The sequence below is a fragment of the Garra rufa genome, chromosome 16, assembly GCF_049309525.1.
Source record: "Garra rufa chromosome 16, GarRuf1.0, whole genome shotgun sequence".
In the NCBI taxonomy this organism is placed as follows: domain Eukaryota; kingdom Metazoa; phylum Chordata; class Actinopteri; order Cypriniformes; family Cyprinidae; genus Garra; species Garra rufa.
Genome location: NC_133376.1, coordinates 24,299,233 through 24,324,887, shown reverse-complemented (window position 1 = coordinate 24,324,887; position 25,655 = coordinate 24,299,233). Strand labels below are relative to the sequence as shown.

The 25,655-nt window shown below is 38.7% G+C and overlaps 1 protein-coding gene across 1 annotated transcript in view; it reads left to right on the top strand.

Moving 5' to 3' along the window:
* The window catches only part of lingo2 (leucine rich repeat and Ig domain containing 2), a 310,446-nt gene that overhangs the window by 98,827 nt on the left and 185,964 nt on the right, over positions 1-25,655 (top strand). Inside the window, exon 3 of the mRNA XM_073820548.1 lies at positions 15,538-15,626. The gene's annotated coding sequence lies outside the window, so the exon portion shown is untranslated. The remainder of the gene's footprint in view (positions 1-15,537; positions 15,627-25,655) is intronic.

Sequence of the window (25,655 nt, the reverse complement as noted above, 5' to 3'; positions counted from 1 at the left end):
TACACCATTATTTGCATTGTTTATATTTAAGTTGCATTTCTAACCTCGCAGCCATAGTTTTGTATTAATCCAGAAGCGTTTATTATATGTCACACATAATGATGTGCAAATCTGATACTCAAACTAATTGGGCCAGCTGCTAAGCAGCAAAAGGCTACAACCCAAACAGACAGAAAGAGGATTAAAGATTCAAGAAGTCCCTCTTTAACTTTATTTACATCTCCTGTGAGTTAATTGTATTTGCAGATTCACAGTTAAGGTCTAATATTTAGATTCTGCTTTGTCCATCTGGATTTATTAGAGAGCAGTCATCAGTTAAATATGGATAAACATGAACGCTGCTTTTTCCTCACCTTCATCTGCACTGACTGTGTTTGTGTCAGTAAGTGTCTGTATGTGTCTATTCAGCTTTCTCTGTTAAATCAAGCAGAAGTGGACGGGCGTTTTGAAGGCCCTCAACTGACCCTGTGAGTAGACATGATTTGGGAATCCAAACTCCCCGCAGAGGCTTGTGACATTTGGAATACAAACGTCAAAGTTTCTAGCAGAATGCCTGTCTGATCCGGCTCTGTCTGACAGCGACAGGGCTGGCTCTTCTGGGAATGTGTGAACTTTGTCATTACCTGAGTTGCCTAATTACTACCAGAACTCACTAATGTCAGATATTTGGTTGATTAAATGTTATAAATGTAACAATTTACACCATAACACTTAAAGGATAAATTCACTTTTACTGTAGAATACAGTCATGTCATCCAAGATGTTCATATCTTTCTGTCTTTAGTCGCAAAGAAATTAAGTTTTTGAGGATTACAGGATTTTCCATATAGTGAACTTCAATGGTGGCCAACGCATTGAAGGTCCTAATTGCAGTTTCAATGCAGCTTCAAACATCTCTACATGATCACAGCCAAGGAATAAGGGTCTTGTCTAGCAAAACGATTGGTAATTTTCTTAAAATTATACAAATTTATTTACTTTTTAACCACAAATGCTCATCTTGCACCAGCAAGATATGGTTATAAAGTATATAATTAGTTTTTTTTTTTTTCTTTTTTTTTTTTTTGGACAGATCGTTTCACTAGATAAGACACTTATTCCTTTGTTCGTGTAAAGCAATTTGAAGTTGCATTAAAATTGCAATTGGACCTTCAACCTGTTGGTCACCATTAAAGTCCACTACATGGAGAAAAATCCTGGAATGTTTTCTTCAAAAACCTTAATTTCCTAATTTTACAACTGAAGAAAGAAAGACATCATCTTGGATCACATTGGAGTGGGTAAGTTATCAGGAAATGTTTATTCTAGATTTTATCCCTAAAATGTAACACAATTACATGCATAATTTAAAACACAGATAAAGCAATTAATTAATGAATGTTAATTATTATAGTTGGGATAAATTAGAATAATTAATCAGCATATTGTGTAATTTATTCAATTATTTTATTTTTTAATTAAATGACAGCCCTAGTTTATACAGACATCCTTGGCATTTGGATTTAAAGGATGCTGGGAAAGACAACTGTTGAACTGTTGCCAGTAAATAGAGTAATAGCATGTGTCAACATGTATAACATTCAAACACTGATGGATGCTGAATAATTCAAATAAAATGACTTGGCACAGTGATTATTCCGAGCGCTATAAGCCGCTGCAGCTCAGACACCAAGTAGTGAGAGATTTCCTCTGTAGATTTTTAAATGCCTTTGCTGCTTATGAAGGCTCTGGCATTTTATACAGGACAAATGGCTTACTGAGTGTCACGACCACACACAAAGGGAGAAGGTGAGTATCTTTCAAGGTATTTATTAACAAACGTGCACAGTACAACACACGTGCAATCGGGTGAAATAAGGTCTCTGTGGTCAAATCTTCAAACAAACACAACAGGTGAGTTCAAGTTCATAAGGATCATAGCGTTAGCAATAGTCACTTCCCTTTAACACGATTAACGTGTATCACAGGAGAACATCAGAGCAATCCACGAGGAGCACAGGAGAACATCGGAAGAATCCACGAGGAGCACAGGAGAGACAACAGGAGGGGGAGAAGATCCACAGAGAAACATCCATGCAACTTTGATACCAGCCGATGAGTGAGTGGCAGAGGTAGGTATATAAAGGGTGTGGTGATTGCCGGTGCAGGTGACGGTGATTAGTATTCTGGTGATGGTTCACGGGTGTGCTGTGGTGGTGATTGGCTGGTTGGTGGAGGATCGTGGTGATTGGGGCTGAGGGAACGTGCAGAGGGTGTGACATCACCCCCTCCTCCACGGGTGACTCCTGGCACCCAAGAACGGCGACGGGGACGACCACGACCTCTGGGAGCTGGGCGTTCGGGATGTTGGCGGTGGAATTCCTCGAGGAGAGTCGGGTCCAGGATGTCGTCACGGGGTATCCACGATCTCTCCTCGGGTCCGAACCCCTCCCAGTCCACTAGGTACTGGAGCTGGCCGTTCCGCCGCCGGGAGTCTAGGATTTCTTGGACTTGGTAGATGTTATCTCCAAGGATCTCTGGCGGGTCGGGAGGAGGAGGTGACTCCGACTCTGTGGAGGAAGGGAACAGGGGTTCAGTGTGGCGCTTGAGTAGGGAAACGTGAAACGAGGGGGCGATTCTGTAATGTGGAGGTAGGTTTAGACGGTAGGTGACAGGGTTGATCTGTGAGTGCACGGTGAAGGGCCCTATGTAGCGGGGACTCAGCTTCCTACTGGGCAGCCGGAGGCGTATGTCTCGAGTGGACAACCATACCTGGTCCCCGGGGAGGTAAACTGGGTTGGGTAACCTACGGCGGTTGGCATGTTCCGTATGCCTCCGTACTGCCCGCTGGAGATGGACGTGCGCTGAGTCCCACACCCTCTCGCTCTCTCGGAACCAGTGATCTACCGCGGGCACCTCGGAGGACTCTCCAGTCCATGGAAACAGAGCTGGTTGATAACCTAGAATGCATTGGAATGGGGTTAGACCAGTAGAGGTTTGACGGAGGGAATTTTGCGCATACTCAGCCCACGGTAGATACTGGCTCCAGGTGTTTTGATGTTGGGAACAGTACGTCCGAAGGTAGCGGGAGATTTCCTGTATTTTCCGTTCGGTCTGCCCGTTCGTTTGAGGGTGATATCCGGATGACAGGCTGACTGTGGTACCCAGAAGTTGGAAGAAGGCCCGCCAGACCCTGGAAATGAATTGGGGTCCCCGATCGGACACGATGTCTTCTGGGAGTCCGAAGTTCCGGAATACATTGTGGAATAGTGCCTCTGCGGTTTCTAGTGCTGTGGGGAGACCTTTGAGAGGTATTAATTTGCAAGCTTTCGAGAATCGATCGACTACCACTAAAATTGTGGTGTAACCCTGAGAGGGGGGCAGGTCTGTGGCGAAGTCAATGCCCAAGTGTGTCCAGGGTCGGCGGGGAATAGGTAACGGTTGTAATTTACCTTCGGGTAAGCGGCGTGGGGTTGTGTTGACGGCGCAGACCGAACATCCTTGGACGTACCGTTCCACTTCCCTGCTCATGTTGGGCCACCAATATTTCTGCTGGAGGAGCGAGAGGGTTCGCCTGCTGCCAGGATGTCCTGAGCCGGGGGACGTGTGCGTACTATCCAGCAGAAGGGGTCTGAGACGGCTTGGGACATAGACACGACCCGGGGGAAGCTCCGGTGGTGCAGGTTCCTCGAAGGTGGCGGCCCGTATATCTTCATCCAGCTGCCATAGTATGGGTGCGAGAAAGACAGATGGGGGTAGAATTGGATCAGGATCGTCAGAGGTAGGTTCAGGTGAGTGCATACGTGATAGGGCGTCTGCTTTGGTGTTTTTGTGGCCGGGTTGGTAAGTAATGTGGAAATTGAATCGGGCAAAGAATAATGACCAGCGAGCTTGGCGGGCATTTAGTCTCTTGGCGTTCTGAATGTACTGGAGGTTCTTGTGGTCGGTTATTACGGTGAAGGGGAACTGGGCTCCTTCCAACCAGTGCCGCCACTCTTCGAGGGCGAGCTTTATGGCCAGCAGTTCGCGGTCTCCAATTCCATAATTCTGCTCAGCTGGGGTAAGTTTTTTGGAATAGTACGCACACGGGTGGAGGGATCGGGGTTCATCAGACCACTGGGACAGCACGGCTCCTACGCCCACGTCCGCCGCATCTACCTCCACCACGAAGGGCCTTGAAGGGTCGGGGTGCTTGAGGATGGGAGCGGTGGTGAACATTAGTTTTAGACGGTCGAAGGCTTGCTGAGCCTCTGGAGTCCACTGTAGTACCCGGCGACCTCCCTTTAAGAGGGAAGTGAGTGGAGCCGATAGGAGGCTATAGTTCTTTATAAAGCGTCGGTAGAAGTTAGCGAAGCCTAAGAAACGCTGAAGCTCCTTCACCGTCCTGGGCTCCGCCCACTTGGCCACTGCGTCCACCTTGCCGGCTTCCATGTGAACTCCCTCCGCAGTGATCACGTATCCGAGAAAGGAGATGGTGGGCTGATGGAATTCACATTTTTCTAATTTTAGATAGAGTTGGTACTCACGGAGGCGTTGGAGAACCTGACGGACGTGGTCTTGATGTTCCTTTAGGTTACGTGAGTAAATGAGGATATCGTCAATGTAGATGATTACGAATCGATGGAGGTAGTCGCGGAAGATTTCGTTCATGAAATTCTGAAATACGGAAGGACTGTTAGCCAGGCCATAGGGCATCACCTGATATTCATAGTGACCGGTGGGGGTGATGAAGGCGGTCTTCCACTCATCTCCTTCTCGGATACGGATCAGGTTGTATGCACTGCGGAGGTCGAGTTTGGTGAAGACGCGGGCTTCCCGTAGTTCCTCCAAGGCAGCTGGCACTAGAGGAAGTGGATAGGCGAATTTCACCGTGGCGTCGTTGAGCACCCGGTAGTCAATGCAAGGTCTGAGCCCACCATCCTTCTTGGGGACGAAGAAGAAACTGGATGCTGCTGGGGACGTGGAAGGTCTGATGAACCCCTGTTGGAGAGCCTCCTGGATGTAATTCTCCATGGCTTCCTGCTCAGGACGTGAGAGGGGGTAGATCTTCCCGTGGGGTAGTTTGGCGCCTGGCAGCAGGTCGATACTACAGTCCCAGGGCCGGTGCGGTGGTAGTTGTGTGGCCCGTTCCTTGCTGAAGACATCGGTGAAAGACTGATAGACGGGGGGAATGGTGGTGGCGGATTGAGTGGCAGGGCTCTCTATGGTGGTGGCGTGCAGAGGGATAGGACGGTATGGAGACTTTGCATCTGACGAGGAAGGATGGTAGCCGTGGTCCTCACACGTTGCGCCCCACTCCAGGACCTCTCCTGTGCTCCAATCTATGCGGGGTTGGTGCTTAATGAGCCATGGTCTGCCCAGGATGACATCCACGTTGGCTCGCGGGAGTACTAGGAGGGTCAAATGTTCCCGGTGGTTGTGTTGGGAGACGAGGGTCACTTTTCTGGTCCGGCGAGATATCTTACCATCGCCCAATGGTGAGTTTTGGATTGTGGTTATGTGGTATGTGACCTCATTTTGAACGGTGGGAATTCGATGTTTAGCAATGAAGTGTGATGAAACAAAATTGCCAGCCGCTCCGGAATCCACGAGCACATAGATGGGGAGAGTACGAGAGTTTACTATTAGTTTAGCGGTAATATGGGGTAAGAGAGACATGGCCGGAGTAATAGATACGGTACTCACCATTGGACGAGGCGGGCGGACTGGACAGGCACTGATGAAGTGAGAGGCTTCTCCACAATATAGGCACAGATGATTATTAATTCGTCGTTTCCTCTCCGCAGGATCCAGGCGATAGGAGTCAGTAATCATAGGCTCCTCCGCGTCTCGTTGGGGTGACGGTGTTCGGAGTGGAGGGAAGCTGGGTACAGACTTTGTAGAAGGACACGCTGAGAGATGTTGAGAAATGCCTACTGCCTTCTTAATAAAGGTTTCCAGCGGTACGTTGTCATCGTAAATAACCATATGCTTGCGGATCTGGGGTTTAAGCCCCTTACGGTAGGCTGCTAGGAGAGCTACTTGGTTCCAACCACTGGTGGCCGCTAGGGAGCGGAAGCGCAGGGTGTATTCATGGATATTGGACGCACCTTGATTCAGAGTGATCAGCTCGTCGTGCACCGAAAGGGGAGTGAGCGCAGCTCCAAACACGTCCTTGAAGTGGGCAACGAAAGCATTATAGGAGATTAAAGCGTCGCTCCGTGAATTCCAGAGTGCGTCTGCCCATTGGAGTGCCTGTCCAGTGAGGAGGGAAATCATAAAAGATATTTTAGAAATTTCGTTAGGAAACTGGTGTGCGTTGGCTTCAATATAGAGGGAACTTTGCAGGAGGAAACCATTGCAACCACCCGGGTCTCCGGAATAACTCATGGGGCGAGAGAGGGGCGTGTTGGAAATCGTCGTTGGAGCAGCAGGTAGAGATTGACGAAGGACGTTTACCATATCCGCAAATGGATCGGGGGTGTCTTCGGTGATAGCGGCACTCGCCTCCATGAGTGAAGCGGTGAGTTAATATTTTATGGGCTGGTATCCTGTCACGACCACACACAAAGGGAGAAGGTGAGTATCTTTCAAGGTATTTATTAACAAACGTGCACAGTACAACACACGTGCAATCGGGTGAAATAAGGTCTCTGTGGTCAAATCTTCAAACAAACACAACAGGTGAGTTCAAGTTCATAAGGATCATAGCGTTAGCAATAGTCACTTCCCTTTAACACGATTAACGTGTATCACAGGAGAACATCAGAGCAATCCACGAGGAGCACAGGAGAACATCGGAAGAATCCACGAGGAGCACAGGAGAGACAACAGGAGGGGGAGAAGATCCACAGAGAAACATCCATGCAACTTTGATACCAGCCGATGAGTGAGTGGCAGAGGTAGGTATATAAAGGGTGTGGTGATTGCCGGTGCAGGTGACGGTGATTAGTATTCTGGTGATGGTTCACGGGTGTGCTGTGGTGGTGATTGGCTGGTTGGTGGAGGATCGTGGTGATTGGGGCTGAGGGAACGTGCAGAGGGTGTGACACTGAGTTTATTCCTGAACCTCTGTGGTAAAGAGCACACAGTCTCCCAGGACACTGTTACAGCCTATTTACTGACCATCACAAATGACATTTTCTGACCAAGAGCAGCTAGGTACGGCATTTGAGCAGAACTTGTATTTTATGACATTCATTGTTTGGTTTGCATATGCTGTTATTTTGTGGTATTAGTGGGCAATGGTGGACGAAAAGCTTTACCTTTTGATTGCACCCCAAAAATAAATTGATTGATTGATTGATTTGAACTTGAGTTCACTTGTTGCTGCTGCTTTTGTGGTTTTGAATGTGTTTATGTATATGTGTACTTCTGTGCATGTGTTTGTATGTGTATGCAAATGTGTGAATGATGAATGTGTGCTTGAAAAAATGTTGAAGACACAGCATAACCATAGTGCTGGTGTGGATCAGCGTGTGCAAATAGAGCATGTACTAGTGGGGGAAAACAATGTACAACCAAGCGGTGTCTGCTTGAAGCACCACACCACAAAAAGCCACAATGCTGCAGTCAGGGAGAAACAGATCAACACAATCTAGTCCAAGAATGTCCATTTTATTGTTGTGTAGTTTGAGAAAAAAATACAATCAACAAAAGAAACATAACAGAGCATAAACAATCAACTCCAGTGTGAAGCAGCAGTGTTTAATGAGCAAACTTCATGCATCCATGCTAATAGGTGTTAGTGAAGTCCAACAGCACTGAGACAAAGAGCCAGCAAAGCATAACCATAAACCTTTAACATTATAATCCTAACCCGTTCAGTTGTGGGGAAAAATTGCTGCTTTTCTTGGACAAGAGTAGTTGTAAATGATTAATAAACATATGTTAGTTACAGGAACCACACACACACACACACACACACACACACACACACACGTTTGTTTTTGTGAATTGTGGGGACATTCCATAGACGTAATGGTTTTTATACTGTACAAACGATATTTGCTATCACCCTACACCTTCCCTACACCTAAACCTAGCCCTCACAGGAGACTGTGCATATCTTTACATTCTCAAAAAAACGTATTCTGTATGATTTATAAGCCTTTTGAAAAGTGGGGACATGGGCAATGTCCTCATAAGTCACCCTCTCCTTGTAATACCTGTCATACCCATGTTATTACACAAATTTGTGTCCTGATATGTCACAAAAACAAACACACACACACACACACACACACACACACATATATTTTAAGACTGTTGGATGTTGGATAGATTGGATAGTTTTCTTTTTTCTTTTTTGTACATGGTTTTTCCACCGAATAAAAAAAGGTTATTGCGACTTGTTTTTTCTCAGAATTGCTAACACAAACTTGCAATTCTGACTTTTTTCTCAATTCTGACTTTTTTTCTCACAAATGCGAGTTTGTATCTTGGAATTCTGTCTTTTTTCTCATTTCTCATTACATGATATAAACTCGCAATTGCATTTATACAGTCAGAATTGCATGATATAAACTCACAATTGAGAGTTATAGTCAGAATTGCGAGATAAAAACTTGCAATTCCGACTTTTTTCTCACAAATGCGAGTTTGTGTCTCACAATTTTGACTTTTTTCTCACAATTGCAAGTTTATATTTAGCAAGTATGACTTAGCTCACAATTCTGAAAAAAGTCTCAATTTTGAAATATAAACTTGCAATTCTGAGAAAAGTCAGAATTCAGAATTCATTCTCAATATAAGTTTTTTTTTCCGCAACTGCAAGTTTATTTCGCAATTCTGATTTAATAAATCGCAATTCTGAGAAAAAAGTCTGAATTGTGAGTTCACAATTTTGACTTTTCTCGCAATTGCAAGTTTATATTTTACAATTCTGACCTAATTCGCAAATCAATTGTGCGATATAAACTTGCAATTCTGATAACAGAAGTCTCAATTGTGAAATATACACAAGCAATACACAAGCAATTCTTCTCACAATTTGAAATTTTTCTTACAATTGCGAGATTATATTTCACAATTCTGATTTAACTCACAATTCTGAGAAAAAAGTCTCAATGGTGAGATAAAAACTCGAAATTCGAAGAAAAAAGTCATAATTGTGAGATATAAACTCGCAATTTTGAGAAAAAAAGGAACAATTGAGAGATATGAACTCGCAATTGTGAGAAAAAAAAATTTAAATTGCGAGATATAAACTTGCAGTTTTGAGGAAAAAATGGCACAATTGTGAGATATAAAATCGCAATTCTGAGAAAAAAGTCGGAATTGTGTTTGCAATTTAGATTTTTTTCTCACAATGGCGAGCTTTCACAATTCTGACTTAATAACTTGCAATTCTGAGAAAAAGTCTTAATTGTGAGATATAAACTTGCGTGTTTCACTGTCCATAAAGTGTGGTCCGCTGTTTAATTTTTGCAGGCTCTAATGGACATGCCTACAGGCAAACAAGCCTTTTTGCTTATCTCTCATTTACTTATAATGTGAACAAAAAACATTCATTTTGGAAGAAAAAAACACAACAACATTAAGCCTGAGTTAATTAACATTTAATAAAGAATCTACCGCAAGCATATTATCTCATTCAAGGCTTAACAACCAGGAAATGGGTCGTTAGCTTGCTTTTTTCTTCACATGCATTCGCACAAACTCATGTGTTTCAGATAAGCATATATCACTTAATTTACCTCAGCAAGCTTTCTAACGCAAATGCTTCAATTTTTATTAAGGGACCTTTTACTGATTTCAGTCCAATTAGTTTGTCTCTTAATGCACCACAGTGAAAAGCAATGTTTTCAGCCGAGCTAAAACAAAATCATTACTATTTACATCAAACAAGGACTGCTACACTGTAAATAAATACACAATAGAGGTGTAATATTCTGCTTGCTTCAACTAAACACCTACCTTGCACTGCAGTGCAAATGGAGTTAGACTCTACTTAAAGCCAACCACAGTGTTACTCTCAAGTTACTAATGCAGTTTAAAGACAAAAAAGTTCTGCAGACAATTCCATCAACGCTCTGCAAACTCTCAGCTGACTGCAGGATAGGCTCACCAACAACACTAAAACACAAAAGTGCTCAGAAATATAGCAAAGCACAAGCAATAATAACTGCTAACAGTGTGAAACTAATCAAATGGAGGAGTGAATTGTGCCAAAAATCAGGCAAAATGTGTTTAAACGTTTATTTTTTTAATTCTGCAGGCAGACGAGGGGGCGGGTGTTTGCTTACTCATCTATTGCTCGGTAATGGAAACACAAAGGTGGCTAAGCTTTGATGGGATAAAGAGCGGGAATTTGTATTAGTGCTAGGAACAAAAGATGGAAAAAGATGAAAGTGACAGAGAAGAAAAAAAACAGACCCACAAAAACACACACTCATTCCTAATTGGTGAATGATAGTTAGACAAATATCAAACGACATGTGGAAGCGGGTACCCGAGTCCACAAGATGATGCTGAGTCATGTTGACAGAAAACAGAATCTGAGCAAACACATACACAAAGCAAACTCAGGCACGTGTATTTATTTATTTATTTGTTAGTTTATGTATTTATTTAAACTATTATGTTACTCTTTAAATCTATAAAATAATGGTGAGGCTTTTTCCGTTGTATTTCTTTCTGCAAGTTATCTCGTTACCTCTAGGTGGCGACAAGTGAGTGAGTCTTTATAAACGAGTCATTTGAGTCATTAACGTAATGAATCAGTTCAAAATGTTGATTCATTTAGAAACGCTACTGCAGAATGGTGCTCTGAAATGCGGAACGAGTAATGGCGGAACAAAAATACAAAAAAGTAGGCAAGTAACCAACGATATTGTGTGTAAAAATTAAGTTATTCAATATTGTTTATTAAATGTTTGTTGTATAAAAGCAATCATGCATTTGGACTGAATATCAGCTGGGCTGTGTTTACATGCTGCGACATGACCTGACTATGATAAAACAGCGTGTAATTTATATATTAACATATAACAATATACTATTTTCATCATTCACTGACCCACTTTAGTCAGCCGAAATCGTCAGAACACCGGCACTCTCCAAAATAAAAGTTTTCTGGTTTTAGGTTTGAAAATGTTGAAAATTCATATTAAAAAATAAATAAAGAACGAACAAAGTCAAAAAGAAAACGAATGAAAATGTAAATATTAGCATTGTATTTTTAGGGTACTAGAAAATAATTGTATTTTTAATTTAAGTCATTTATGTATTTTGAAAAAAGCACAATAATATTATTTTTACTATTATCAAATCTGTAGTTGTTCTCATGAAAACCAGACTGAAAACCGTATGTGCACCCCTGATTTTTTGCTGCTTGATATTGCCATTTGGTGTGTCATTCCTTGTTATTTTAATGTGTTATCTTAATTATGAACACACTGTTTGCAAACAGTGTTACTGTTTACTGCACATTGTTATTCTTTCCTTCTTTATTCTTTATTTCTCTATAGTGGCTAGTGAACCTAAAGTCTCTGCCATATGATTACTTCCACGTAGAAATAGGTGGATGCCTTTGAAATTTAGAAGCCTTTTTCTAAACTAAAGTGGCCTTTTCCCTCCTTTTCTCTCTTCTTTCTTCTTTTTCATTCTCCATCTTCCACTTCTTTTTCTTCTCTCTTTTCCCTTCTTCCTTCTGTTCTTTTGTAAGGTAGCTAAACACATTTGCTCCTTCGAGAATGTCCGCTCCTGTGAGGATCCTCATTAGGTCTGTGCTCTAATTAATCCTCCTTGATTTCCATGTGGCTTGCTCTCTCTTTTGCACTCTCTCTACCAGCCCTGCAAATCCTCACATGGTGGATTACTCTTGCTCGTGGGTGGGAAGTTGAAAAAAAAAAGAAAAGAATGTTCACAAGTCATTTACAAGAAGCACATTTCAGTTCTAACACCCACCTCAGAAATTGTAACACAGGAAAAGACCTTTTCATTATCTGTTCATAACAAAAAGGCAAGAGAAACACACCTGGTATGACCTCGGTGACTGTCATATGGTTGATCCAAAGAAGAAACAAGTATATTTAGGTTGGGTGGATAAAAGTAGATGGGGGTGAGCAGGCTATACTCTCCTGAGCATAGTAGGCTTATGGGTCTCTTCTGTGACTTATCCTCTAGTGGTGGGCAGTCTTTCTGTACCGAATCAATCTCAGGCATTCCCTGTCTACCTCCAAAGCCCTCTAAAGGCCTTAAAGCCACTGAGAGCCCTGCACTGATGACCTGCTCACAGCTTCCACAGTCAACCATCAACTCCACAGCTACAGAAAGAGACTCTCGCTTCCTGTGGCCCTGTCTCTATCTGTTGGATATCCCAACATGATCTCATAAGAATTCATAGGTATTTGTGGGGTGGTGTGGTTGCAATACACATAAATCAGAAATATAAAATATCTTATAGGCACAGAAGAGTAAATAATTTAATGTATTGACTGCTTCTGAAAAGTAATCATCTCATATATGAATGGCTTTAGAGATACAGATACTTTATGAACCAAGTTGGTAGAATATTGAATATGAAGTCTAAACTTAAAGGGATAGTTCAACCAAAAAATAAAAATTACTCCATGATTGACTCAAGACATCCTAGGTGTATATTTCTTCTATCAGATGAATACAATCTGAGTTATATTAAAACATATCCTGGCTCTTTCAATCTTTTTAATGGCAGTGAATGTGTGTTATTTTTCAATAGTCCAATAAAGCGCATCCATCCATCATAAAAATGTCCCACACAGCTCTGGGGGTGAAGAAAGGCCTCCTGATGCAAATCAATGTGTTTTTGTAAGAAAAATATCCATATTTAAAACTTTATAAACAAAAATCTTCCCTTAACTGACATAGAATGTCGCATACCATCGGATGATGCAAGACAAACAGGTAAGTGTGAGCTCCGGTGACAATATTCTAGTTTCGGGAAAAAAAAAAAAAAAAAACTTTGTATACAGGAGCAAAGGAAGCAAGTTTTTCTTCGTTTAGCAAAGGAAAACCAGTCTTTTTTTGGCTTACATCTGACCTTTTTTTTTTTTTTTTTTTTTTACAAATCCTCGTTTTCAACTTTTAATTCATGACTGGTGTTTTCTTTTGCTCTGTCCTCTGCACTTCCGCAGTTCGTCTCTTCTCACTGGAGCTTCATCTCTTCTGACCTACGTCATCTGCCAGAACAGTCTATTGTGAACATGCATATGACAATTAGCAGAAACAGAGTTTTAAATATGGATATTTTTCTCACAAAAACGCATCAATTCACTCCAGGAGGCATTTCTACAACCCCCCAAAGGCACGTGGGACCCTTTTTATGATAGTTGGATACACATTATTGGACTTTTGGACTTTTGAAAAATAACACCCATTCACTGTCATTATAATGTTTGGAAGAGCCAGGATATTTTTTAATATAAAAATGGTATTTGTTGATTGTGTTAGTCTGAAAGAAGAAAGTCACATACACCTTGAATGCCTTGAGGATGAGTAAATCATAGGGCAATTTTCATTTTTGATAAACTATCCCTTTAAAATGTATTTTAAAAATAGGTTTATAATAGTAGATTGTAGCTATAGTTAATGTCACTGTAAATGTATCTATTTTTTTATATTATTGTTCACTTAGGGGTGAGGTTAGGAATTAAATATTCATTTATAACTGAATATGATTGCAAAATAGTGATTACATAAACACATAAACTTTGTCAGTATGTTTATATTGTGTTCGAGCGTGTATTTAAACATACAAATATTTACACAACCATTAAACAGTTTGTGGTCAGTAAGGATTTTTTTAGTTTAATGCTGCATTTATTTGATCAGAACAGTCAAATTAATTAAAATAAAATGTATATTTTTACATTTTAAATAATTTAAAATAACTATTGTTTTTCTTTTAATATATTTTAAAATGTCTCTAATGAATCTATTTCTGTGATGGTGTGATGAGAAATCATGCTAATATGGCGATTTTGTACGTATTTCTTATTATCATCAATATTGAATCATCAAAGTAGTTGTGAACTTGTAACGCTTAATATACCTTTAAAAAATGTCTTTACTGTCATTTGTGATTAATTTAATGCGTCCTTGCTAAACAAAATGACAAATATCTTAAAAAGAAAATAAACAAATAACCCAGACTATTAAATAGAAATGTACATGTAAGTATTACCTTCAAATTCTCACACGATCAGGCTGAATACCCACAATCCTCTCTGCTGTCATTAAATAAACCCTCAGACATTTCTTTCTCTCATCATCCAAGACTTCATTGAAAAATGGGGGCTTGAATTTTTTTTACTTCTTTATTCATCCTAATAAGTTAATAAGGCGGGTGGGCATTGAACGGAAGCTGACTTTGTGGCCTCATCTCCATCTTTCATCTCCAGTCTTATAATAATGCGACCGGTTGCGATGGAAGTCGATCACTCTTAACAGTAGAATATGTAAATCCCGGCACGGGAGGAGACCATCAATCCTCCATATTGAGTGGGAATGCTGGCATGCAATTGAATGTCTCTCTCATTGCAATGTACTTTAATCTTCATAATCCTGAGGTTTGAGGAATACTCTAATCCATAAGCAAGCGTTGCCACATATATTCATTTTCAGCCCTCCGTTGGAAAATGGCACTCAATTGGAAGTAAGCGGTATGCATGATGGTGGTTTTTGATCGATAACCTCCACATCTAGCCGCTGATTGAAATAGATATTTGCCGTGGAGTTGTTTCTCTCCATAATGATCTCATTTCATATTCTTGCCTCAAACAGTTCCTCGCCCCCTGATGCATAAGGCAAGCTGTGCACAGAGCCCACCCAGAATAATCACGCAAGATTGACGTTGGCGAAGGGAAAGCTAGCTAGTTAGCTCTTGACATGGGAGATAACCTTATGGAAAACATTACACATTATCTGTATTTCTCTGGAGATTTTCACCTGCTGACTTTATAAGGCCAATTTGTGGTAAACAGGCTTTACCGCAGGGCTTCCACATACTGAAAAACATCTCTGCAGTATATGACCCACCATAAAACATGCCTGAATATTCAGATAATCAGCTCTATCATCTTTTAAACTTTTTAAAACACCTCATTACAGGGCCAATTAAATTAAACACCCTATTCTAGGAAGCATTTGTAGGCCACAGAGTCAAATATGTTCTTGGGCTGGGTGCCACTGTTTCTTTTATGTGGACAAGATATAAATGCTGAATAAAAGTGTCTGTTGTGGTTTAGGATCGCTTATTAGCCCAACCCAGCCTAAGGCCGGAGCAGCATCTCTTACAGATGGTATAACAGTAGAGTTCAGCCGCTGAGCCGGAAGATACAGCGTTTTAATGAAACAGCAGGAGAAGTTTGCCCAGGAAAACCATTAGGCTGCAAAGTCAGTGTGGGTTTGAGGCAGTACATATGGTCAGATGTCTCCCGATTGTCCAGGAGCTTCTCAAGTCAGCGTATACTACAATATGTTCATCCATGTCAGTGTAACCGGGCATCAGATGGATTTTAGATGAAGCACATTTATCTGCTTGTTATTTTCAAGCGTAGTAAGATAAATAGCTTCTGTCGTTTATCTCATTTGCAGATCCTGCTGTGAATTCTGCTGTTGCAGCGATCTTCTACAAGCAAAAATTCATCCTATACATCGGCATCTGTATTCAGAAGGCCTGACAGGTAAGATACATTTTAATTGTACTGAGGTTGTGTGGATGAGTGGAACTTGCAAGCTTAAAAATATCATTTTCTGTGATGTGTTCTTACCAATATAACACTGTCAAAGCTACAGTATAGTGCTGTTCAAAAGTTTGGAATCAGTACAATTTTTAATGTTTTTTAAAGAAGTTTCATACTTTATGCTCATCAAGGCTGCATTCATTTGATCAAAATACAAAAAAGGCAATTTTGTGAAATATTTTTACAATTTAAAATAATTTTTGATATACTTTAAAATGTTATTTATTCCTGTGAAGCAAAGCTGAATTTTCAGCATCTTTACTTCAGAAAACATTGTAATATGCTGGAAACAGTTGTGGTGCTTAATATTTTTTTGGACGCGTGATACTTTTTTAGGATTCTTTGATGAATAAAAAGTTAAAAAGAACAGTGTTTATTCAAATTAGATCTTTTTTGTTTTCTTACAATATACACTACTATTCAGAAGATTGCGGTCAGTGATTTTCTTTCTGTTTTTTAGAAAGAAATAATACTTTTTTTCAGCAAGAGTGTGTTAAATTTATAAAAAGTCATATTAAAGACTTTTTTAAAAAAGATATTAAAGTATAGTAAAGATAAAGTAAAAATGCACCCCCTTTGTTTCCCTCCCTCACTGTAATATGTATATGTTTCTGATATTGTACAGTGACCTTGAGTTTGTAGAAAGGCGCTATATAAAATAAACTTATTATTATTATTATTATTATTATTATTATTATTATTATTATTATTATTAAAGATATGGTTAGAAAATATTTCCGTTTTTAATAAAAGCTGTACTTTTAAACTTTTTATTCATCAAAGAATCAAGAAGAAAAGTATCACAAAGCTATATTTTACAAGATTACTGTTTTTTTTTTCTGTATTTTTAATCAAATAAATACAGCCTTGGTGAGCATAAGAGGCTCCATTAAAAAAAAAAAAAAAAAAAAAACAATACAAATCTTACTGCACTGCAAAAACAAAAAACGGATTATCTTACTGAGTGTTTGTCTTGTCTCTAGTCAAAATATCTAAAAAATAAAATAAAATAAAAATCTTAATTTAAGATGCATTTACTAGATTTCCAGGGTAAAAAATAAATAAAATAAGTGCAGTTTGCTTAAAATATGTCAAATTATCTGCCAGTGGGGTAAGTAAAATACTCTTTTTTTTAAGAATATTTTACTTACCCCACTGGCAGATAATTTTACTTGTTTCCAGGGGGAAAGTTAAGTGAATGTTGCTTAAAGTAAGATTAAATATCTAATGTCATTTTGCTTATCTAGTAAATGCACCTTAATTTAAGAATTTTTAGATTATATTTTAGATCTATTTTAAATAGAAACAAGATAAAAATACTAAGTAAGATAAGCCTTTTTTTGCAGTGTGATCCCAAACTTTTGAATGCCAGTTTATATGTATTTAAAGAGAGAAAAAAGAATGTTTTTTTTTTTAATGAAAATTATGGCAGCAGTTGCTGAGCTGGCAGGAGAAACAATATGTATATGTTGTTGGTCCTGAAAGTACTACCTACTTTGTGGCACACGATAGCTTCCTGCTAATGAAACTACGAATTCTTTTGTAAACATGGCAAAGGGACTGGGACCAAATGCCTTTGCCTAACCTTCTTCTTCTTATGAAGTCTTGTTTCTCCTCTGTTCTCCTTCCTCCTGATCCGCTGTGTCAGTATGACATTTTCTCTCCAAAGGGCACAAGTGAGATGAAATTACTCTGAGGTGTCAAACACGTCATCTCCACATGTTTAAATGCCCAGTTTCAAATGCCAGCGTCCGCTAGTGGAGCATGGCGCAACGAACATTCTGGCCACTTGCGGTTCCTGTCACGTTTTTGGTTTGTGCTTCAGTGGGGAACATGAAGCAGAAATACTCTTTGAAATGATTGAGAACGTAGGTAAGAGACAGTAGTTGTTTTTCTTTTTTGTGCTTGTTTTGTTTTGTGAAAACAAATTAAAGAGGGTAAAACTCATTACCTCGAGGTGTACTAAAATTAAGCATTTGCTTGCTCTTTTCTCGTATTTTTAGCATCTGATCCCTTCCTGAGCCTGTGCGCTCTCTTCTGTTTCATCCTTCCATTTGTTTCCTAATGTTGTAGACGCTGAGAGCTCTCACGCTCCTCTCTCACAGGCTCGTCAGAGGAGTGCCAGCACTCTAAATTTTGCCTCCTAATTCAGCCATGCTGCAATTACTCACAGGTCTCAAAGGCGAAACAGTTGGAAAGACCATGACTGGAATGAAAGTCTCAGCATAAGTGTGTATGTGTGTACCCTTTCCTACAGCGCCAGTGTATAAATTAAATTAAAGGTGATGTGTGTAATTTTTTATGCTAATTCTATGATTTCAGTATAATATGCAAAGACAATTATAAACAAGCATTTGTAGGTTCACTCAAAAATATAAATACAGTAAGTTTTTGTGATGTTTTTTTTTTTTAAATGATTCTCTTTTGCTCATCGAGGCTGCATTTACTTGATCAAAAATTTAGAGAAGAACTGTACTATTGTGAAACAGTTTTAAATAATGGTTTTCTATTTGAATATATTTTAAAAATATTATTTATTAAGTTGATGCAAAGCTGAATTTTCATCAGCCATTACTCCAGTCTTCAGTGTCACATGCTCCTTCAGAAATCATTCTAATATGCTAATTTATTACTTTTTTTTATTATCATTATTGTGAACAGTTGTGCTGCCAAATATTGTTTTTGGAACCTGTGTTTCAGGATTCTTTAATAAATAAAACATTAAAAAGAACAGCATTTATTCCAAATCGAAGTCTTTTCTAAGAGTGTTAGTCTTTGCTATCACTTTTTATCAATTGAACACATCCTTGCTAAATAAAAGTATTAATTTCTTTCAAAAAAAGAAAGAATAAAAACCACAATGTTCTGACCACAAACTTTTAAATTGTAGTTTGTGTTGTTACAAAACAAATTGATTTATTTTAAATCAATGCTGTTCTTTTTAGCTTTTTATTTATTAAAGAATCATGATAAAAGTACATGTTCCAACAAAATATTAAGCAGCACAATTGTTTTCAACATTTATAATAAATCAGCATTGAATCACATGAATAAATTACATTTTAAAATATATTCACATAGAAAACAGTTATTTTACATTGGAATAATATTTCACAATATTACTGTTTTTCTGATTTTTTTTTTACTAAATAAATGCAGTCTTGATGAGGATAAGATACTTCTTAAAAAATGTTAAAAATCTTACTGATCCCAAACTTTGAATGGAAGTCAGTAGAAATAGGTGTATTTTAGAAATGTTACTACATCTATATCTAAACATTCAAATCAGCCTGACATAGCAACATTAGCTCAACCAATTTAGGTCACAGATCTGTTTTGATCGATCCATCACCAGATAGGGGGAGTATTTGGGAAACTTGTTTAAAATTTGTAATTTTTATCAAATTTATCAAATTTTATATCAAATTTTTCATCAAATGGCTGCCTTTTAATTCATGAATGAACTTGCTACTTTCCACAAAAAGTTGCATTGGAATTTTGTTTGAGTGGAATTTGATTATTCTTTGATTTCAACTTTGAGGCTTTTAAACTGCAAATTTAAAACCAGGCATTGTCTAGCCAACATTCAGGCTTCAGTTAATTTAGCTTTTCTACTCTACGTACAGTTCTTCCAATGTATCTGATTTTACTTCCTTGCACTCAAATTTGAACTGCAGATCTGCATCCTGTTTCCTACCTCAGGAATTTAAAATGCATTCTTAATTAATTGTGAATGTTCCACAACTCTGATAGTCATACGATCTCATCAGCTATGCTGAGGTGACATTTAGAACCAGAGTTAGAAACAGATACTGCTCGCTTTCACATTTAGCAGACAACATCATCGCTCTCTGCCAAATGCCCTATCAGTTTTTCACTTTTTAAACTTTTAACAGATGTTAAGACCGAAATAACTAGCCTTATGCTGTATATGAATGACACATTGTCTGTTTATTATTAAAAGAAAAATCTCACCAGTCGCATCTCTTTTTCACCCACACATACACAGTGGCTAAGGAATATTTAGGAAATATTGCACCCTGTATGTTTTAATACATCCAATATAGAGGCATGATTAAGCCATTAAAGACACATCTGCCATCCTAATTTCTTTTTAATTTGCAGAGAACTCGGCTGCATTCTGTGCTAGCTGATCTGATGGTTTAATTAAGTCATGTCCGTAAGAGTGATTACAGAATGAGAGCAGGAAGGCCCAACTGGTACTGCGCGTGCCCTAGAAAACAGAGTCGCTGTGTGAACTCTTTCAGATTGACCGCCTCCACCTCCCTGTGCACCTGAAAGCTACTTTTACACTTCAGACAAAGTACCGCACGCCTGTAACTCCATTCAGCACCGATCCCGCAATCAAAACGCTTGTGTCTGGGATAGTAGAGCGTTTTTCACTGTGATTATTCACCGTGTGTGGCGTTATGGCTCATATTTGTGCTGATTTTTACGTTTCACAAGGTGCATGGGTTTTGAATGCTTTTAGAATCATCACAACACCATAAAGATGATGTTATTAAAGGGAAGATTTGCAGACATTTGTGTGTGTCAAAGCATGATAACTGTAGTGGGCACTAAAAGTAGTAAAGGGGAAGATCAGAGATGAGTCTTGCTGAGAGACTCGTCATATACCTTTGAAATCAAGGCCCCGTCTGCAAGGCTGACAGGCAGTCGCAGCTTTGCGAAACCAGCAGCTGATGGCTAGATTGAAGAACTTTGTCCTTCAGATCTGAAGAGATGCTTCTGTAGGGCGATACAGTGTGAAGAAAGGAAGCTGAAATCTCGTTCAGTGTCAGGAGCTCTTTAAAAACCATCTCAACTTCACAGCACAATGAAAAAATCGCTGTCACAAAGGACAGCTCAGCAGCGCTGGCACGTGTGGCCTCGCTATTAGCTACCTGATGTGAAGGTTATATGAAGGAATGATTAGAGCTGGCTGAATGCTGAATAGAAGTGTGACAGTGTGTGCTCTGATAAGTTACCACACCACTGGTTTTCTTTAATATTCTTTGAACTGATTCTCAGTGGCGGTTGGTTTCATGTTGGTTTTGTGTTGTATGATCTTCAGACTTGGCCAAATAGAAGTAGATAATGGAGCTAATGGTAGCAATGATATATCTCAGTAAATAAGCTAAAATGAAGGAAGAAAATGCATTTTTTTTAAGTTATGTATAGGTTTACCAGCCCTTCATCATAACATTGGCTTGACCACTGGCTTTAGTGTGAGACTTTGAGAGCGCAATTCCAAAACAGCGCCGATGAGAGGGAAAATTTCTGCGAGTGATTTATAGTGTGTTTACACTTGTCATGTTTGGTTTAATTAAAACGAACCCTGGTGCGATTGCTCTGTTAGTGCGTTTCATTTAAGTGAGTAAGTAAGTGTGAACGCTGCAATCCGAACCCAAACAAGCGGAAAGATGAGTCTCAGTCCGCTTCCAAATGAATTCTGGTGCGGTTCGACTGAAATATGAACGCGACACGGACCAAATACTTTTAAACGAACCAAAAACAAGAAGTAATGACAAAATGCAATGTTATGCGACATTATTTCAGGAAAGGAGCATGCGGTGTATCCAAAACATAATGAGCACCGGGAAAACATGGAGCAACGAGAGGTAAAGTGCATTTTATGAGCTTTTTGTGAGTTCACAGGTGGTGAAAATAAAATCATATACACGCAAAAATGAGCGCAGTCCAGTAGACGGCATTAGGTGTATTCAACTTAAAGCCGCTTTAAGTCGAAAGCACCGTTTTCCTTTTGTTTAAAGGATTCCGTGACTTCCATCATGAAATATACATCATTCAACCTGACCAATCAGGATGTGAACGTATCATTACGCATTTAGGTTCGTTATCTTTATATTCACTGTCAAAAATACCAGTGTGAACACTAAGCGAACCGGGACCAAATGTTTTTTCTTTTTGGTCTGGAACAAAAGAACGAAACAAACTGAACTACAAGTTTTAGGCATTAAATAATGGTGCAAATGCCAGTAATTTGACCAGTGCAAACATTAGTAAAACACGTTTCATGATTCATATGAATACTCTCATCCCATGAATTTGGGGTCTGAAAGGAAAACTCCTATAAATACATATTCAATAAGGTCAGGCACAAAAATAACTGTGTTCACGCCTTTTAAGCACTATTTTTTTACTGCACATCTTTATTAAAACCTGACAGTACAATTTTAACACAAAAATGATGGTTTGTGCTGGTGAAATCTGTTAGTGGCCCTATGTGTTTCGCTGATCTATACTCTATAGTAGCACAGGGAGTGTTTAGGTATAAATTAATTTAAAGGGATAATTCGCCTAAAAAATGAAGGTCTGGGGTTTTTTTTACGCGAATTGGGATACTTTACCACTGTTGCTGCAGGTTGTTTTTCATGTCTGTGGGTTGAATAATGTGATATTTAGCCCTTGAAATGCAGATTTTACCAGGGGAATGCACTTAAAAGCAGCAATTGGACAGGTTTTGTTGTGAAGACCTGGCAACCCCATTAATTACTGGCCATGGTACTATCGTGAATAACATGGATGAGAATAAAATGTTGAATTAAGTGATTATTTTTGTTTCCTTTCTTTGTGACAGTTTTAATAATGTCCTTACTACCTTTCTACCTTACTACCATTTTTGGGTGAACTATCACTTTAATTTAAATTATTTTACTTTATTTATTTTATTTCATAAAATAGGCAGGATAATAATGTCTAAATATTTATTTTTCTTGTGTGTATATGTCTGTGGCAATATTAACATAATCAAATGTCAAAGTACATAAACTGAAATTTAAAAAAGCAAATGCATTTTTATAAGAAGATTCAAAGCCTTGACAAACATTGAAAAATGCAAATTGTTGTACTGTGTGATGCGGACAGGCAAAGTTTAAACTGAGTTTCAAACTGAATCATTCTAAATCACAGTGTTACGCATAAACAATTTATGATATAAAACTAAAAACCTCAGAAACCGTGAACTGCACAGTCAGTCACCGGCTAAGTATTTTCAGTTTTCAGCACTCTGGACAGCTCCTGTTGTTTGAAGGAGAAAGGCTCTTAGACTTGTCTGTGCTTTGGTTTGCTGACCCGTATGCACCTTACAGAGGGGGGCATGAAAATACCCTGAACTCTACACCTAATAAACAGTATGAGCGCTTAACATGTTTTTTTAGTGCTGTTGGCAGTTGTTATGCAACTAAAAGTTGACCTGGTTGGTTACATGTTGCCCACTGCTTCCAACTTAAGTTACATTAAGCTTTGCAGTTGAAATCTGTCGCATTCCCTGCATGTGTGACTGCATAATATTTGCATAAACCTGAAAAGTTTTTTTTTACTGATATTACAATACATTCCTAAATAAATATATAGTATCAATAAGAGTTCAGGGATTTTATTTTATGTTATTTAAAGAAATAAAAAGGCACCTTCTAATAAAAACATATGCATATTTTCTGCAGCAGCAGTTATGTAACAGACCTGGAGGATGAGGTAATCTAGGGCTAAGAGTTCGTTCTTGACTATAAATGCACCATCCCACTATGAAACAATCATCCAACAGGGCGATTATATTGCGACCTAAACTGAGGTTAGCCATTTCCATGGTTGCACGAGTCACTTACTATTTATGATAATGCATTTATTAGAATGGGTCATTTGCAAGGCAGCAACGTTGTGCCCACTGAGCTGGTTAATGTCCACATGAGTCCCCACTCAGTACTAGAGACCCCTCATCCTGAATAAATTACTATTTCACTTTTCATTTGTATAGTATAGCACACTGCGCTACCGAGTGTCCCATTCTGCTGATGAAAACGGCATAATGGCTGAAGATATGGAATAAGAAAAAAAAAAAAAAAAAAAAAAAAAACTGACTGATAGTTGAGTGGCTTACAAAAAAAGCCCAGGCGGTCAATGACACCTCTAAAAGCAGTACATATGCTTGTACAAAGAGGCAAAGACGTGGCGGAGTGTCATAGAGTGCACGTGTCATAAAACATTGAGTCACCAAGAGCTGAAAGTTCATGATGCTGTCCGCCTTGCTGAATGATGGGGTCACATCACATCATTTACCAGAGGCGGACTTACATCATGGAATTAAACCACAATTGGCTCAGTTAATCGGTGACATGCATATTTAATATCGCCATTTGCTAAAGGGGAAATTCTGTGCGCTAATAAAAATAGACAAAGAATGTCTGAAATTACGCACTTTACCATTTATTTTTGGCCTTGTCATGATGAAAATATTTCTAAGAATTAAAATGGTAGTGTTGTTTTGTGTTGCTTGCTGTGGCTGAGTGGCTGCACCGCTGGGCTGTTTAGCCCATGAACATCTGAAAACATTAATTCAGCGTTGAGATTTCCATTGTTTAACTTTGCTCAGTTCATTGGACCAGGCTAGCCAGGAGTAGGGATTTGTAAATGTTATAATTTGATAGATTTAATAGATTCATCAATGTCACTTTCTGCTCATTTAGTCATTTGCTTAAGGGTTTAAGGGGTTTTATGTATTCTGCTTTCAGTTTGGGCACATTTCATGGATTTCATACAATTTCATGGAATAGCACAGGCATATTGCATAAGAGTGAATCTCACTGGTCTAAAACTTCAAATTTATTTATTTTATTTTATTAAAATTATGAACATTATTAAAATAGGCACTGAATAAAGAAGTACCTATTACAGATGTATAATCTGGCATACTTGGATTACTCTATGTTTGTTGACAAATGAAATATCAAATATGGTGACTAATGATTCTGTTTTACCTTATTTTTTATATGTATGCATTTGTTATTTTCACTGTGCAGGCACTCTTTCCTTTATATTCACAATGGAATTACATTGTCATGCCAGCACACAGCACTTTTTTTTTGACAAGTGTGAATTGAACAGGTAATTGTATATTTCTTTTTTTGCCCTCTGCTTTTAGTGTGTCTCATTTTTCAGTGCCGCCAAGCTCTCTGTGTTTCCATTAGAAGGAACACAGTGCATTACAGGCCCCATTATCACATACTGGGAAATACTGGACCCGTGAGAACACTTCTCTTCCTGTCTCATTCTCTGACACTCTTACGCAACTCACATATCTATGTTTAACAGATAAAAATGAATTGCATTCCATAAAATACATTTTGCTTTTAATCCCATGCATAAACATTCACTAGTATGAAAGTATGCAGTATAGTGTGCAAAGCTAATTATGTGTTTCCATTGTTGAAACATTTTGTAGTAATGCAGTTTAACACATTATTAGACACACTGATTGAAAAAGCACACATTTGTCTTCATATTTAGAAGTGCAAATGTGTACACCTGGCAACACACACGGCATGACATATGACAGATAACTGACAATCAACATTTCTGTCAAGAAACATATTTTTCTCACTGTATTATTTGCATAAGCACACATTTGGAAATGTGTGAATAAAATTTCTATTTCTGCTTGTTGTGCTGGTTAGCCCTGCCAACTTGTAAATCTGATTGGTCTAAAATTGCACTTCACATAGCTGTATTTTGAATAGAGAGGTTGCTTGTTGCTGGAATTGTTTTGCATCTCATTTGGTTAGGATACTGTTTATCGCTTATTTATTTGACAAAACCTATGTATGCAAATATATATAGTGTACAATATAATGGTCACATAAAAAGAGTTTAGCCCTTTTAGCACTAACGGAATAGTGGATAAAATAACATTAATTAATTCCTTGTAAAAACAAATAAATAAATACATACATTTGTAAATTGGCCTAATTATTATTCTCACTAAGAGTTATCAGACTTGAATCAGCAGTAATTGGTTAAAAGCTGAAGTAGTTTCTTAAGCTGCTCGATTGAACTGGTGTAGCTGTGACCAGTGGTTTTAATGGCTCTGTGTCTGCTAGTGAAAAACTGTAAGAGCAAAGGGAGTCTGCTTTAGTAATGAAACACTATTCACCCTCTGTTCCTCTCTTCACC